Source organism: Tursiops truncatus, chromosome 4 (genome assembly GCF_011762595.2).
Source record: "Tursiops truncatus isolate mTurTru1 chromosome 4, mTurTru1.mat.Y, whole genome shotgun sequence".
NCBI classification, from domain to species: Eukaryota; Metazoa; Chordata; class Mammalia; order Artiodactyla; family Delphinidae; genus Tursiops; species Tursiops truncatus.
This window is the reverse complement of record NC_047037.1, coordinates 17,944,772-17,960,844: the sequence shown is the minus strand read 5'-3', so window position 1 is coordinate 17,960,844 and position 16,073 is coordinate 17,944,772. Positions and strand designations below refer to the sequence as shown.

Sequence of the window (16,073 nt, the reverse complement as noted above, 5' to 3'; positions counted from 1 at the left end):
AAGAGTAGATTAATAGTTGCCAGGGGCTAAGGGGTGGGTGGGAGAATGGTGAGTGGCTACTGACAGGTACACGTTTTCTTTCTGGAGTGATGAAAATATTCTGGAATTAAATAGTGGTATTGGTTGCACAATTGAATATACTAAAAACTGTTGAATTGTATATTTTAATGGATAAATTTTATGGTACATAAATCATATATCAATAGAGGTGTAGGAAGGAAGGAAGAAAGGAAGGGAGGAAGGGAAGAAAGGAGGGAAGCAGACTGGTTGGGATAAACACTGACTATGTTTAATCTTGTCCCCTCAATATATCTTTCCCCAACAAGCCCCTCCCAGAAGTTATGGGGAGGGAAGGCCCTCTTTCTTCAATTGGTCAAATTTGCCCCCAGTCAAGACCTCCAACCTCCTTGTAATTCCTGAGGCTGGCCTCAGTCACATCCCCCTGCCCCATCACAGCGGCTCAGCCACCCTGCTAAAGGCTTCCCCCAGAGCCCTGCCCTGGGCGCTCTGCTTGCAAGATGCTGTCAGGGTTTGCCGGTCACCTCCAGGCCATCAGAGCTTACCACTGCTCTCTGGTTGAGAAAGGTCCAGCCTCCTGCCTAGGCAGGTAACCGGTCCTGTTCAGACTCACCTAGATAGCTGTCTCTGACTCAGGCAGAGCAGAGGGTGAACTGGCTGTTAGACTTCTGCTTCTTTTACTGACCTGACCTGCGTTTGATTTTCCCATCGTACCTCTGTGTTGGGGTTTTTGCTCTCCTCATCAGGTTACACAGCCCCAAGCTGCTATACGTGCGCCGGGAGAAGCTAGCTCAGCAATACACACTCAACATCTCCAGTTTTCTCCTACTCAACCCCAGGTAAATTCAGGGTGGCTCCTGATTAAACTTTGAAAGAATTGCTCCTCTGAGCCAGGCGCTTAGTATCTACAATTCCACTTAATCTTCACAACAGCCCCGTAAAGAAGGTACTATTATCCCCATTTTTCAGGAAGAGGAAACAGATTCAAAGAGGGTAATCAACTTAAAGTCATGTGGATTAGAGTCAGGATTCCAACACAAAACTGTCGAAGCCCATGCTCCTTCTACTTCCTCAGATAACAATTCCTTTCCTTGGTTGAGCACCTGTCATATGTCACGTAGTGTTCCAAACATATTAAAAATATTAGTTCACTGATTCTCACAACTATCCCATGAGACAGGTATTAGCCTCCCATATAAATAAATGAGGAAACTGAGGTTCAGAGTGATTAAGTAACTCTTTTGAGATCATATGTATTTATCACTCACTGAATGCATGGGAGCTTGGAAAGATTTTTGCTGTTCTTGGTTAAGGTGAAAGATGCAAATGGTGCTGTCCATTTTCCCCTTCTTCTTGCCTTTGAGCAGCTGTCCTGGGACCATGAAAGAAAGATGAAAAAAGAAAAAAGAAAAAGTCAGAAATATTTTCCCAAACATCAACCTGCTAAAGAAAAACCTACCTTCAGATCTTCTGTTATATAAGAAAATTAAAATTCTATTTCTTTAATCTGCTGTGGGTAGGTTTTCTGTTAATTGTAGCTAAACATATTCCTAACTCACACAGGAAGGTCCAGTTACCACCTTCTTACAGATTAAGAAATAGATTAGGGCTTCCCTGGTGGTGCAGTGGTTGAGAGTCCGCCTGCCGATGCAGGGGACACGGGTTCGTGCCCTGGTCCGGAAAGATCCCACATGCCGTGGAGCAGCTGAGCCCGTGAGCCATGGCCGCTGAGCCTGCCTGTCCGGAGCCTGTGCTCCACAACGGGAGACGCCACAACAGTGAGAGGCCCATGTACCGCAAAAAAAAAGAAAAGAAAAAAAAAAAAAGAAATAGATTAAAGGGGCACAAAGAGATTAATTTAAGTATTTTCCCAAAGCCACACAGATAGTGACTGATAGTTGACCCCCCTATTCTTCTCTTAATAACTTAACTTCCAAGGTTATAGCTGGGCACACCAGCAGAAGGTCACATTTTCCAGGCGTCCTTGAAGTTTCGTGGACCATATAACTATAATTTTGTTAGTGGGATGTGAGCGGAAGGGAGGCATGTGATTAATTTCCAGGTCATGCACTCTAGTTCCTTTTTCCTTCTCCCCACCAGTGGTGATGATGAACCATCTTCAATCACAGGGACCAGGGTAATGACTCAGGAGATGGCAGAGCAACAAGGTAGAAGGAACCTGGGTTCCTGAATGACCTTATGAATTAGAGCTGCCCTACATCCTGGGATCGTCTACCAAATTAGACTTTTAAATGAGAGAGAGATAAATATCTCATTTAAGCCACTGTGTTTTGCTATCTCTTTAAAGCACCACCATCTTAAGTAATACCGCGGCTAATAAATTTTCAAACATAGGCCTGTTTAATTCCAATTTGGGTAATTTCCACTACAACTCCCAATACCTAAATCAGAGACTGCAAACCCCAATGCCTACACATGCTAGGTAGATAACAAATGAGTGAAGAAGTCTGGGTGAGAACTATAGTGAACTAGAGAACACATCTGTGGTTGCTATGTGGTTACCAAACGATTTCCCTTCCTTCCCGATAGACCGTATTTCTCAGCTTTCCTTATAATTAGTTGGGGCCATTTGACTGAGTTCTGGCCAATATCATGTGGACAGAAGGAATGAATGCTACACCCAGGCCTGGCCCATGAAAAAAGTTTCTGTTTGATCATGCACTCTTTTTTTCCCCAAACTGAAGTGGTGAAGATGCCCAGGGAAATCTTGGGAGGCATGCCATGACGCAACGGACATGACAGAGCCATAGGATAGAAGAAGCTGGATCCCTGGGTCACCACTTAGAGAAGAACTGCCTAAATTACACTGACATGTAGATTTTGACATGAGACTAAGAAACAAAGTTTTCTCAGGTTGATTCTTTACATGCTCAGGTCTATTGTAACCACAACATTGGAGAGCGTCCCCTAATACACAAAGGCAGCCCCTGTAGGAATATCGGCCTAGTACTGCCAGATGGTTGGACATGTTTAAAAGAGAAGACAGAAAGCCTTATATTATAAGAAAGCTGCTGATTATCAGTGTTAGCTAATACTGTGAAGGTCAAACATGACTAAGATCCAGATCTATCCCAGGGACTACATGTTTGTCCCCTCTGCCTCAGTATTAGAGTTGGGTTCTCTGATCCTGGGACTTCAGGCAGCCTCCCCACGGATCCCAGGCTCCTGAGGTACAGATTCAACTGTCCCTGAGAATCCAATGGAGGTTTCCAATCCTTTCCACTCAGTTGGTTATGTGGGCTTATTAAACTCTAAGTCAATGGCCTTTGGAATATAACTGTGAAAAGGAGGAAAACACCTATTATCTACAGCTATTCTCTCATTGGATACAAGTAATTTTGCCAAACATTCACCTGGATCTCCAGTGTTTCTCTTGTGTTCATATATTCTTTATTTTCTTTTTTAACTTTTTTTTAAATAGATTTATTTTATTTATTTACTGGCTGCATTGAGTCTTCGTTGCTGTGCACGCGCTTTCTCTAGTTGAGGCAAGCGGGGGCTACTCTTCGTTGCGGTGGGCAGGCTTCTCATTGCGGTGGCTTCTCTTGTTGCGGAGCACAGGCTCTAGGTGCGCAGGCTTCAGTAGTTGTGGCACGTGGGCTTCAGTAGTTGTGGCTCGCGGGCTCTAGAGTGCAGGCTCAGTAGTCGTGGCTCACGGGCTGTGTTGCTCCGCGGCATGTGGGATCTTCCCGGACCAGAGCTCGAACCCGTGTCCCCTGTATTGGCAGGCGGATTCTTAACCACTGCACCACCAGAGAAGTCCCCACATATTCTTAAAATTAGTCCTGATAATGTCTACAATTACATTCACCAACACAAAACTATTTCTAAATGTTTCTCTATTTAGCCACCTGCCAAAATTCTTTCCACTTAGTAAAGTCCAATTCAAAGGGTATCTCGTCTGTGGAGTCTTTTCCGTAAAGGTCTTTGCCTCTCCCCGGGCGAAATTCACTCACCTCTCCCCGATGTACTCCAGCTCTCTCGCCCTGCTGAAGGAACATGTTTCCCTTCCAAAGTTTGAACTCCTGAAGAGGCCACAACATTTTCCTCTTCATAGAATCAGTTCCTGGAATGACACCTGACTCATAATTAGTGCTCAATACAAGGGCTTAGTATTTGTTTTGTGGTTGTTATGTTATTTTATTGTTGTTTTGTTTCACTTTGTGTGCACCTTAAACAATGGTTCATCATAATGGTGCCCTGCATTGTGTGGAAAAAGGTTCTCAAGGAACCAAGAGCATTGTCTGCAATAATTGAATTCGGAAAGATTGACTATCTTAGCTAGTTAGAAGAGCAGACTCTGGAGCCAGACTGCCTGGGCTCCTATTCCATTTACCAGCTGTACAACTTTGGGCTAGTTACTTAACCTCTCTGTCCCTCAGTTTCCTTAACCATAAAATGGGAGCAATAGTAATCGTGCTAGTGTATTCATTTGCTAGGGCTGCCATAACAACATGCCACAAACTGAGTGGCTTAAACAACACAAATTTATTGCCTAACAGTTCTGGAGGCTAGAAAAGCCTACAATCAAGGTGTTGTCAGGATTGGTTTTCTCTGAAGGCTGTGAGGGAAGGATCTGTTCCCAGCATCTCTCCCTGGGTTGTAAATGGCTGTCCTCTCCCTGTGTCTCTTCACATTGTCTTCTCTCTATGTGTGTCTGTCTCTGTCCAAATGTCCCCTTTTTTAAGTATACCAGTCATATTGGGTTAGGGCCCACCCTAAAGACTTCATTTTAACTTGATAACCTCTCCAAAGATGCTATCTCCAACTAAGGTCCCATTTGGGGTATTAGGGGCGTTAGGATTTCAACGTATCATTTTTTGTGGAGCGGGACACAATTCAACCCATAACTATATTACCTGATCAGATTGTTGTGAAGATTAAATTAGCTAATACAGGTAAAACATTTAGAATAGTCCCTGGCACACCACAAGCCCTCAAAAACATTAGTTGATGGTATTATGCATCTTAAAATTTTGTTATAACAAGGTGACCCACCCTTAAAAATACATCGGTAAAAATTCTGCTATTCCAGGATAGATGTTTTAGGGGAGTAGTTGAAGAGAGGTAGGGATGATTTCCATTCTTGATCTTAGAATACAGCAAAATGAAAGAAGTACCAGTTCCTGACATTGATAACACAAAAGAAGATAGGACAAGAGATAGGAAATCACTGCACTCATCATAAGCTTGAAAATGACTCAATTTGAGGGGTATGTCACACATTGAGAGGCATGCCACAGTTAGAATTTGTCCTTTGATTTATTATTAGGTATTATTAATTCATTTTTTTCAATAATCACTAGATCAAAAGTACAATAAAAGACTGTAGTTTGAAGTTTGCAATTTTGGAATTTGACCTCCCTTAAACAGAGATTGGTTTCAGAGTCTTCTTAGATAGTCTAGAGTTAGAATTTTAAAATAAGTCTCTGAGGCCAGTTGATGGTTGTGTGATTCAAACAGATGGAAATATGGCCCAACAAGCCACTCAACGTACAAGATTTATAAATGTAAGAATTTTCTAATAATGCCCAGGAATGCAAATCCCTGAATTGTAAGCATCCCCACAAAAGAGAGAACTCTCCCTGTTGGATAACACTGATCCTTCTTTGAACAAAGGGGAAAACATAAAAAGCCAGGTCCCAATGTTTTCTCTCATTCTCTTGAGAATACACCAAAATTTTACTTCTAGTCCATCTCCTAGATCGTTCATGAATGCAGTTCTGTGATGATGTGGTTTATACATTCCGTTCAATTTTGACAGCATTTTAAAAGTCTGGCCTCTGAGTAAAAATTTCAGTACAGGTCCCGTTGCATTTGTTGACTTTACAGTTGAATAGATGTTCAGTAGGGAGAAGTCAGCCTCCTCTCAAAAGCCCTCTTGAAAGCAGAGACTGCTTGGGTGGTGTGGGTGACCTTAATATTGCCTGTTTAAATGAGCAGTTAGTGATGCACATACCATCCAGTCACATGGATAACTTACTTATGAATTATTATACCAGATCAAGAAAACTGGCTTATTAGTATGCACCACAGCGATCCTCAAAGTCCTGATGTTGAATTTCAATTATATTCCATTTGCAAATCCAGACTTTTTTCCAAAGACATGCTTCCATAATTCTTGAGCTTTGAGAAAGGCCGAAGAGTACGCCTGAGGCCTCTTCTCCTCTCTGTTCCCACCTCCTTCCCTGTATCCTCCCAACATTCTCACCCTACTCACTTCTTCATCACATATTTTGTCTAAGGATTCTGGACCAAGCCAACTGTAGAATTCAGTTTTTCACCTTATGTATAGCCATCAGCCCTGGGGTTAAAATTGTTTTTGTTTTTGTCTTTTTTTCACTTTCCTTTGTTTTATTTATTTTGTGACTTTTAATACAGTAAATGAAGATTCAAAAGAAAGCCTTACATATACTGAAAAATAAATTATTTTCTTATTACAGAAGTAATTGTGCTTATTGCAGAAAATATAGAAACACAGATATGTATTTTTTTTAAAAAAAAAGAAATATAGGGCTTCACTGGTGGCACAGTGGTTAAGAATCCACCTGCTAATGCAGGGGACACGGGTTCGAGCCCTGGTCCTGGAAGATCCCACATGCCACGGAGCAACTAAGCCCGTGCGCCACAACTACTGAGCCTACGCTCTAGAGCACACGAGCCACAACTACTGAAGCCTGCGTGCCTAGAGCCCGTGCTCTGCGACAAGTGAAGCCACCACAAGGAGAAGCTCATGCACTACAACGAAGAGTAGCCCCTGCTCACCACAACTAGAGAAAGCCCGTGTGCAGCAACAAAGACCCAAGGTAGCCAAAAATAAATAAATTTTAACAAATAAATAAATAAAGAGTTCTTAGAAATTAAAAATATGATAGTTTAAGCAGAAATTTCAATACACAGATTAAAAGATCTGTTTAATCTTTGATAAAATCAAAGAAATCTTTAAGAAAGTAGAAAATACAAGTAGATTGAAAATGTGAAAGGCTAAATTATAAAGTATAATCCAAGAGGCTAATGTCTGATGAATAGAAGCTCCAGAAAGAACAGACAAAATGAGAGGGGAATATAAACAAAGAAACAATAAAGATTTTCTACTGAAAAGCATGAGTCTCTAGACTGAAGAAGGAAGGAAGAAAAAATATTACAATGCCAGATACAGTGAATGAAAAATGACTGACAGTCACAGAATGGTAAAATTTCAGAAGATCAAAGATTATTTTAAAATCCAAAAACTTTTCAGAGAGAAAAAACAAATTGTATTTTTAAAAATTCAGATTGGCATCAAACTTCTCTTTAGCAATACTGGATCCTATAAGTAATGGAACAGTGCCTTCAAAATTCTAAGAGAAAATTTGAGAGTAGAATAAAGATATTCTAAGTCATGGAAGGACTCAGTAAGTTTACCTCCAACATCCCCTTTCAATGAAAGTGATTCAAGGATGTGTTCCAGCAAAGTAAGAGAGTAAACCAAAAAATGAGAAGTTCAAGAAACAATTAAGCCAGTCAGGAGAAAAATGGAAGGAAGACCTTTGGTGACAGCTTTTCATCAAATCTAGAGCACAAGGGTTCAATTTAGAGCTTGTGGAAGGAGGCCTCCAAAAGATAGTTGTCTGGGAAGAGAATGTATTTGAGCAGAAAGAATTCACAGATTTGATACTACCTTTAAGAAGTTGAATATCAAGTTGTGGAAAACTCAGCAATGCAGGAAATGGGGTGGGGAGGAGGAAACAATTAGAAATTCCAAGAAACACACAAGACTATGTAAGAAGGCTATGTAATCATAGTAAACTATGTGGCTGAGCTGTGAACAATCTTTACATAGTCATAATGTTGTAAACACTGTTGGTCAAGTTTTAGCTCCTGGAATCAACACACAAGCCACGCAAAAGGAAGACTTGGATCTGGTTGCAGAACAAGATCCATTTTTCTTTCTTGACATCATAAGTTAAAATTAAGCATTTGATCGTGATAAGAAAGCATACAGCAATGAAGAGAAGGGTAAGGACATTCATGTGTTCACCTCACAAAGTGAAGAGTCAAGAGATACTGTCAATGGTTGATGGAATTAAAAATGGGGATGTGAGTATATAAAACTATATTTTACATAGCTACAGAGGCAACTAATAGAAAGAATCTAAAAATAGTGGCATAATCTTATTGAAGTGGAAGAAAGGAAAGCCAGAAGATAAAAGATCGGTGAGCTAAATTCATATCCATCACCAGAGAAATCAACAGATAATGTCTAAAATTGTTAAATAAATAGGAAAATAATAGTAATGCACTGAAGGATTTATAATAGGTAGAAGCAAAATGTACGACCATAGCACGAAGGCCAGGAGGGAACAAATGGAGCTATCCTGGAGGTCTTACACCATACATAAAGTGGTGTTGCATCACTTAAAGGAAGATTATAACATGTTAAAGAAATATACAGTACTTCTGCTTCTAGTCAAATGGACTAAAGCGGTCAGATTTACTATCCTGTCTGAAAGGACTAAAATATCAGACAAAATATATGAAACAATGGCACTCAAGGCATTGGACATTAGTCAATAAGGGACAGTGATCATTGAAAGAGGGAAGAGAAGAAAATATATGTCCATACAAGCATTGCACACAAATGTTCACAACAACTTTATTTGTGATAGCCCCTAATGTCCGTCAAAAGATGAATGGATAAACAAAATTATGTTACATTCATACAATGGAATACACAACTTAGCAATAAAAAAGAATGAACTCTAAATAAATACACACAACTACATGGGTGAATCTCAAATTAATTATACTGAGTGAAAGAGCCAGCAAAAAACTAGTACATACTGTACAATTTTATTTACCTAAAATTATAGAAAAATGGGGACTTCCCTGGTGGCGCAGTGGTTAAGAATCCGCCTGCCAATGCAGGGGACACGGGTTCGAGCCCTGGTCCAGGAAGATCCCACATGCCACGGAACAACTAAGCCCGTGTGCCACAACTACTGAGCCTGCACTCTAGAGCCCGTGAGCCACAACTACTGAGCCCATGTGTCACAACTACTGAAGCCTGTGCGCCTAGAGCCCATGCTCTGCAACGAGAAGCCACCGCAATGAGAAACCTGCGCACCGCAATGAAGAGTAGCCCCAGCTCACCGCAACTAGAGAAAGCCCGCATGCAGCAACGAACACCCGACACAACCATAAATAAATAAATAATTTTTATAAATAAATAAAATAAAATTATAGAAAAATGAAACTGATCTGTAGTGACAGAAGCAGATCAGGGACTGCAGAGAGGAGGGGAAGGATGATTTTAAAGGGGCATGAAGAAACTTTCAGGGGTGATGGATATGTTCACTATCTTGATTGTGGTGGTTGTTTCATGGTGTATACAAATGTCAAAACTTTTCAAATTGTTCACTTTAAATATAAGCAGTTTAGGGGCTTCCCTGGCGGTCCAGTGGTTGGGATGCAGCACTTCCACTGCAGGGGGCTCTGGTTTGATCCCTGGTCTGGGAGCTATGATTCCGCGTTCTGCGCAGTGCGGCCATAAATAAATAAATAAAAGCACTTTATAGTATGTCGGTTATACCTCAATGGTTAAAAAGGAAAAAAAGTTACAGTGTAAACATTATGACAATAAACAATAATAAATAACTATGTTACATAGAGTTATCTACATATACATATAACACCTAAAAATATAACAAATAAATAACAAAAATAAATCATAAACATTATTTTAGAGACATGGAGGTAACTGCCAAAAGAGCTAAAAATTAACTTAAAAGTTGTTGCCCATGTGAGGAAATACAGGGACAGGATTAACCGAGGGGAGGGGGCAGGGAACTGTTGTTTCAAATATAAAGCCTCCTGGATTAGTTCACTTTTAAGAATGTACACGTACACCCGTTCAGATGCTCACAGAAGCAGATGCTAAGATGGGCTTTGATACTTGAGAGTTTTATTGGAGGAAAGCCTGTGAAGGGTGGAGGGAAGAGGGAGGAGGAATAGATGGGAGAGCAGGCAGACTGTGATCAGGTCTGCACCTGTGAAGGGAGAGAGGGAAGAAAAAAATTGGAGAGAAAGAGCCTCAGAATCCAGAAGGTTCTAAGACCTGCTGGGCTGGTGGGGAGTGTCCCAGCAGAAGTTCTCCATTCCAGGGATCCCATGTCAGGCAGGGTGTATCAGCACTCACACCCTGGTACCTCAGCAGCGTTTAGTCATTGTCTGCCCAGGGGGCTGGGGCTCAGCCTGAGTGATGCAATGGTTCCAAACTTGTGGCAGCTGGGCTTGTCACTCTGCTAGGTCCCCACAGCAGGCATTGATTTGATTTTTTTTTTTTTTTTTTTTTTTTTTGGTACGCGGGCCTCTCACTGTTGTGGCCCCTCCCGTTGCGGAGCACAGGCTCCAGACGCGCAGGCTCAGCGGCCGTGGCTCATGGACCCAGCCGCTCCGCGGCATGTGGGATCCTCCCGGACCGGGGCACGAACCCGTGTCGCCTGCATCGGCAGGCGGACTCTCAACCACTGCGCCACCAGGGAAGCCCTGATTTGATTTTTAAATTTCAAAAAGTCTTTTAAAAGAAGGAGAAATGCCTCTGATCAACAGGTGAAATGAATAAACATTCAGAGAGTAGCACAGTCCTTTATAGAGCCTATCACCCACCTGATTGGTACTATAGATTTTGCATTCCTTTTTTGCCCAAAAGTGTTGTGTTGAATAGACTAAATTTATTTGATTCTCTCTTAATTGAGGGGTCAGGGTAGATGCTGGAGAGGCAGTCGTCTTCTCCAAAAAGTGTCCATAAGTTAAGGAATAGTGTTCCTGAGCACAAAAAGGAGAGCCTCTTGAGAACCTATAGATTGTGATGAAATAGCCCCAGAAATTCTATACGACTATGTGGAACAGATTGAGCCACTGGACACCCTCTAATTCTGTAATTTTCACAGCTCTGAGTTTCCCAATGACTTAACAGATAAGACTAACGCATAATAAATAAATTAGGTTCGCGGTACAAAGCAATTGTTTTATTTTATTTTTTTATTGAAGTGTAGTTGATGTACAATATTATATGAGTACAAAGCAATTTTTAAAAACTGTTTAACTGTATATGTTTTGCAACTCAGAAACCAAGAGATAGATCCAACATTTCAGGTCCTGAAACCTACATAATTTGGGGGGCCATCAAAAAAAAGAATACAAAATGTATGAAAAATAAAATGCCCACCATCAGTCGACACCACCCTGCGTGAAGGAAAGTATTTGTGTTGCTGGGCGGGGGCGGAGTGGAAGGAGATGGCAGTCTTTGCCAATTGTGATTAAAGTTTCTTACTTTTGCAAAGCTTGTAAAAATGTATGACCATGTGAACACATTGCTAGCATCCCTCTCCCGGGCCTTCGAAAGCATCCTGTTGCTTATGCTTCCTCAGCATCCCAGTAAATCCACGTCTCTAAGCAGCCTTCTTTGAAAAGGAAGAGAAAATAAAGGGGTATAGATTCCCTTAGGAAGTTGGTGGATATAAATATGAGTTGAGGGCAGGGAGTGACACTTTACACACGTGAGTACTGGAAATAAAAAGAATACTCACAGAGACAACTGCTGGCTGGTATAAATCACCTTCCATGCCTCTGGCACCCCCAGTCACTGATCACTGCCTGTCAGGGCCTGGTTCCAACCACAGGACACTCTTCTGCACACTCAGGGCACAGTCACATCTGATTTCCTTGAGAAATTGTCACCCCGAGCAGGGAGCTGAATGACAAAAATGAACAAGGCATGTCATTGGATTTTATTAAGGAAAATGAATTTGGTTTGTCAAAAGCATGGCATAGAGCATATGGTCACAACTGCTTTTAAATACTCTGAAAGAAAGACAGCGGGAAATACACTCAAATGTTAACAATAGTTCTCTTTGGGTGTTAAAACTAGTGGTAATTTTTTTTAACTTTCCCCTCCACATTTTCTTTAATAAGCATGTAGTGTCTTTAAAATAGAAAATGAACTTCAAAAAGTGTTTAGAAAAAAATGCATTAACTTTGTCTATATATGCATATACATGGATATTTATATTAATTAATGCATGCAATGTGCAGGGAACTAAGGAGATTTAAAACTTCCCAAGACACCCAGTAAGAATATTTCCCATGGCAGATATTACCAGTGTGATATGAGAATCAGAGAATCAACGAATCCCAGGTTTGAAAGGAACCTTGTATTAGTCATCTATTGCTGTATAACAAAGTACCCCAAAACTTAGCAGCTTAACCCAACGAACATTTATTATTTCACTCACTTTCTATGGGTTAGGAATCTGGGTATGACTCAGCTGAGTGGTTCTGGCTCAGGTTCTGTCACGAGGTTGCAGTCAAGCTGTTGACAGTGCCTGCAGTCATCTGAGGCTTATGAGGGCCAGAAGATCTGCTTCCAAGATGGCTCATTCATATGGCTGTAGGTAGGAGGCCTCAGTATCTTGCCACATGATGATTCACAGGGCTGCCTGAGTGTCCTCACAACACAACAGCTGGTGTCCCTCAGAGGGAATGATCAGAGAGAGATTGAAAGGCAGAAGCCAGAATGTCTTTATGATCTAGCCCAGGGAAGGACATACCATCACTTCTGCCAGATTCTTTTTTTTTTTTTTTAATTTATTTTTGGCTGCATTGGGTCTTCGTTGCTGCACGTGGGCTTTCTCTAGTTGCAGCGAGCAGGGGCTACTTTTCGTTGTGGTGCGCAGGCTTCTTATTGTGGTGGCTTCTCTTGTTGCAGAGCACGGGCTCTAGGTGTGCGGGCTTCTTGTGCGGGCACACGGGCTCAGTAGTTGTGGCTCACAGGCTCAGTAGTTGTGACTCGCAGGCTCTAAAGCGCAGGCTCAGTAGTTATGGCAAAAGGGCTTAGTTGTTCCACATCATGTGGGATCTTCCCGGACCAGGGCTTGAACCCGTGTTCCCTGCATTGGCAGGCAGATTCTTAACCACTGCACCACCAGGGAAGCCCTCTGCCAGATTCTTTTGTCACACAGACCAATCCTGATACAGCATAGGAGGGGACTACACAGGACATAAATACCCGGAGGCAGGGAACACTGGGGGACATTTGTCCCCTCCCCATGGTATCCCTGAGAAACTAAAAATGTTCAATACAGTGAGAAATATCAAGACTGTTAGTCAAAGTAGTTTAAGCTTATCAGGGAAAAAGGTACTTGAATCCAATTTTATATTCTGTCTGATCAGAAATGGCTCTTCTAGATATACAGATTACCAACAAACACATGAAAGAATGCTCAACATCATTAATCATTAGAGAAATGTAAATCAAAACTACAATGAGGTATCACCTCACACCAGTCAGAATGGCCATCATCAAAACATCTAGAAACAATAAATGCTGGAGAGGGTGTGGAGAAAAGGGAACTCTCCCGCACTGTTGGTGGGAATGTAAATTGATACAGCCACTGTGGAGAACAGTATGGAGGTTCCTTAAAAAACTACAAATAGAAGTACCGTACGACCCAGCAATCCCACTACTGGGCATATACCCTGAGAAAACCAAAATTCAAAAACAGTCATGTACCAAAATGTTCATTGCAGCTCTATTTACAATAGCCAGGACATGGCAGCAACCTAAGTGTCCATCGACAGATGAATGGATAAAGAAGATGTGGTACATATATACAATGGAATATTACTCAACCATAAAAAGAAACAAAATTGAGTTATTTGTAATGAGGTGGATGGACCTAGAGTCTGTCATACAGAGTGAAGTAAGTCAGAAAGAGAAAAACAAATACCATATGCTAACACATATATATGGAATCTATTTTACCAATGTAAAATAGATAGCTAGTGGGAAGCAGCCGCATAGCACAGGGAGATCAGCTCGGTGCTTCGGTGCTTTGTGACTACCTAGAGGGGTGGGATAGGGAGGGTGGGAGGGAGGGAGATGCAAGAGGGAAGAGATATGGGAATATATGTATATGTATAACTGATTCACTTTGTTATAAAGCAGAAACTAACACACGATTGTAAAGCAATTATATGCCAATAAAGATGTTAAAAAAAGAAAAACTTAAATTATATTAACATACACGTAAATAAATTCTATTAAAAAAACAAAAAAACAAAAAAAAATGGTTCTTCTAAAAACTTACTGTATTGCTGGTAATAAGAGTAATGTGACTTTTTAAAATGTTCATTGGTTTTCACTTCCTGGAGGGTTACAGAAGGTTTTCCCCCCTCCCTTCAGAGAAGATTGGGTAGGACAAAACAGAGATTTTTTTTTCAAAAAAAATTTTTTTGGTTGTATGGCTGTCAGTTAATATTTTCATAGGCAAAACCAATAAAATAAAAACCCTATAGTGGTTGTTTTGAGACTGGCTAGATGTCTAACCGATAAAAAATAATCCATCTCCCTCATCAGATCAAATGTCTAATACTGTCCATGGATTCCAACACGTAGGAAAGGAGGCTCATGATATCAACAGAGAAACCATATTGTTAAAAAAACAACAATCAGAATGGAAGGGCTGTCTGACTTGGGATTTTCTTTTCTAATGAGTTAATTTATGTAGGTGAAAAAGCCTTATAAATAACATAAAAATTAAACCCACTTTTATAAATTTAATGAATTACCTTTATTTAAAAGAGTAAAATGCTGTGAAATGAGCAATGCCTTTAAATTAGAGACGTAAGGTTATAGAAATATGGGGCAGTGCATCCCTCCTTCAGAGTTGCTCCTCCTAATGAGAATGGGGACGGGTCGTTGGCCAGTATTTGAAAATATCTCCAGACTCCTTAAGAGCAGGAATTTTCCTGTATTCATCTTCAAATCCCAAATGCCCAGTAAAATGCCAGGCACCGAGAGGTCATGAAGTATTTGCTGAATGAATGAGGAAGGGAAAAGCAATAAATATTGGGGGAAAATGATACAACTACAAAGCCAGTTCTCACCCTAGAAAACCAGTTCTCACCCTAATTCCCATTCCCCTCTTTGCCCCATGTTCCCAACATCGCTTGACTTCAAAGAGAGTCCCCAGGAAGGGAACTGGCCTTGGCATCAGTAAATTACCAGATTCCCTGATGACTCCTGACTTGTCATTCCACCGAGTCCAGTGAATACCTGTTCAAACTGATATTTATAATTCTCATCCATAATACCAAAGGAAAATGAATCTGCCCAACTTCTTGGTTTGACATCTATTTTCAACACCATCTCATAAATTTCTCTGCATATACCTCTTCCGCTATTGTGAGAATTGAACATGGATTCTGGAGCTGATGGATTCTGTCTCTTGCTTTTTTGTTCAGCTGGAAAGCTACTTACTAGTTCATCTTCTTTTAGTAACAGATTCTCTCCCAGGACTCTGCGCTCTTGCTGTTAAACTTCCCAGCAAGTTCAAAGGCGTTCTCAGCTCCCCAGGATCTGCCAGTTAACTTACTGCCACTACATGGTACTGCCTTTGATAATTTAGCCCTGCCCAGAGTCAGGTTTTTCTCTATCTCAGGATAAAATAAGGTTTTCTCAAGCTGTCAAAGCCCTGGATTTTGGCATTGCTTCTAAAAGGGTGTTAAAACATTCCCAAAGGATGAACCCTCTTGAACTAAGGAATCACTGAGAGGAAAGGAATGCAAGCAGGTCTGACGGGCTCTGCAGCTTTCCCCTGATTAATTGCACATTGCTTTATAGGGACTAAATGTTCATTGCGCTGAGTTCAGTAAAGATGAGACACTCTCTGTGGATTGAGGGTTTCGCCACGTGCGAGGGTGTCATGCTTATCAAAACTCAGGTGTGCTCATCACCAAGTTAGTAGTCTCATTATTCACTTGCTTTCAAAATGTTTATCCCAGCACGTACTGTACTACTCCAGTACTTTTCCTTTTTAGAGTTGAGATTTTATCAGGCGCCATTACAGTTTCTGATGAGCTCTTCAGAGTTTAAAGTACATATTTTTTAAAAGTCACAGTTCTACATCTGCAAGTACAAGGTGGTCCAGGATAAATCAGACTCACTAAAAAACACAAGCATTATGGTTGAACTTTTTGTTATTGTTGTTGTT

At 41.0% G+C, this 16,073-nt stretch overlaps 1 long non-coding RNA gene across 1 annotated transcript; it reads right to left on the bottom strand.

Moving 5' to 3' along the window:
- Positions 1-259: 259 nt before the first annotated feature.
- On the bottom strand, positions 260-13,531 carry LOC141278532 (uncharacterized). The gene is made up of 4 exons (XR_012331309.1): positions 12,315-13,531; positions 11,610-11,773; positions 3,996-4,105; positions 260-1,390 (listed from the first exon to the last, which is right to left on the bottom strand). It is a non-coding gene; the product is annotated as an uncharacterized lncRNA (long non-coding RNA).
- Positions 13,532-16,073: the final 2,542 nt, after the last annotated feature.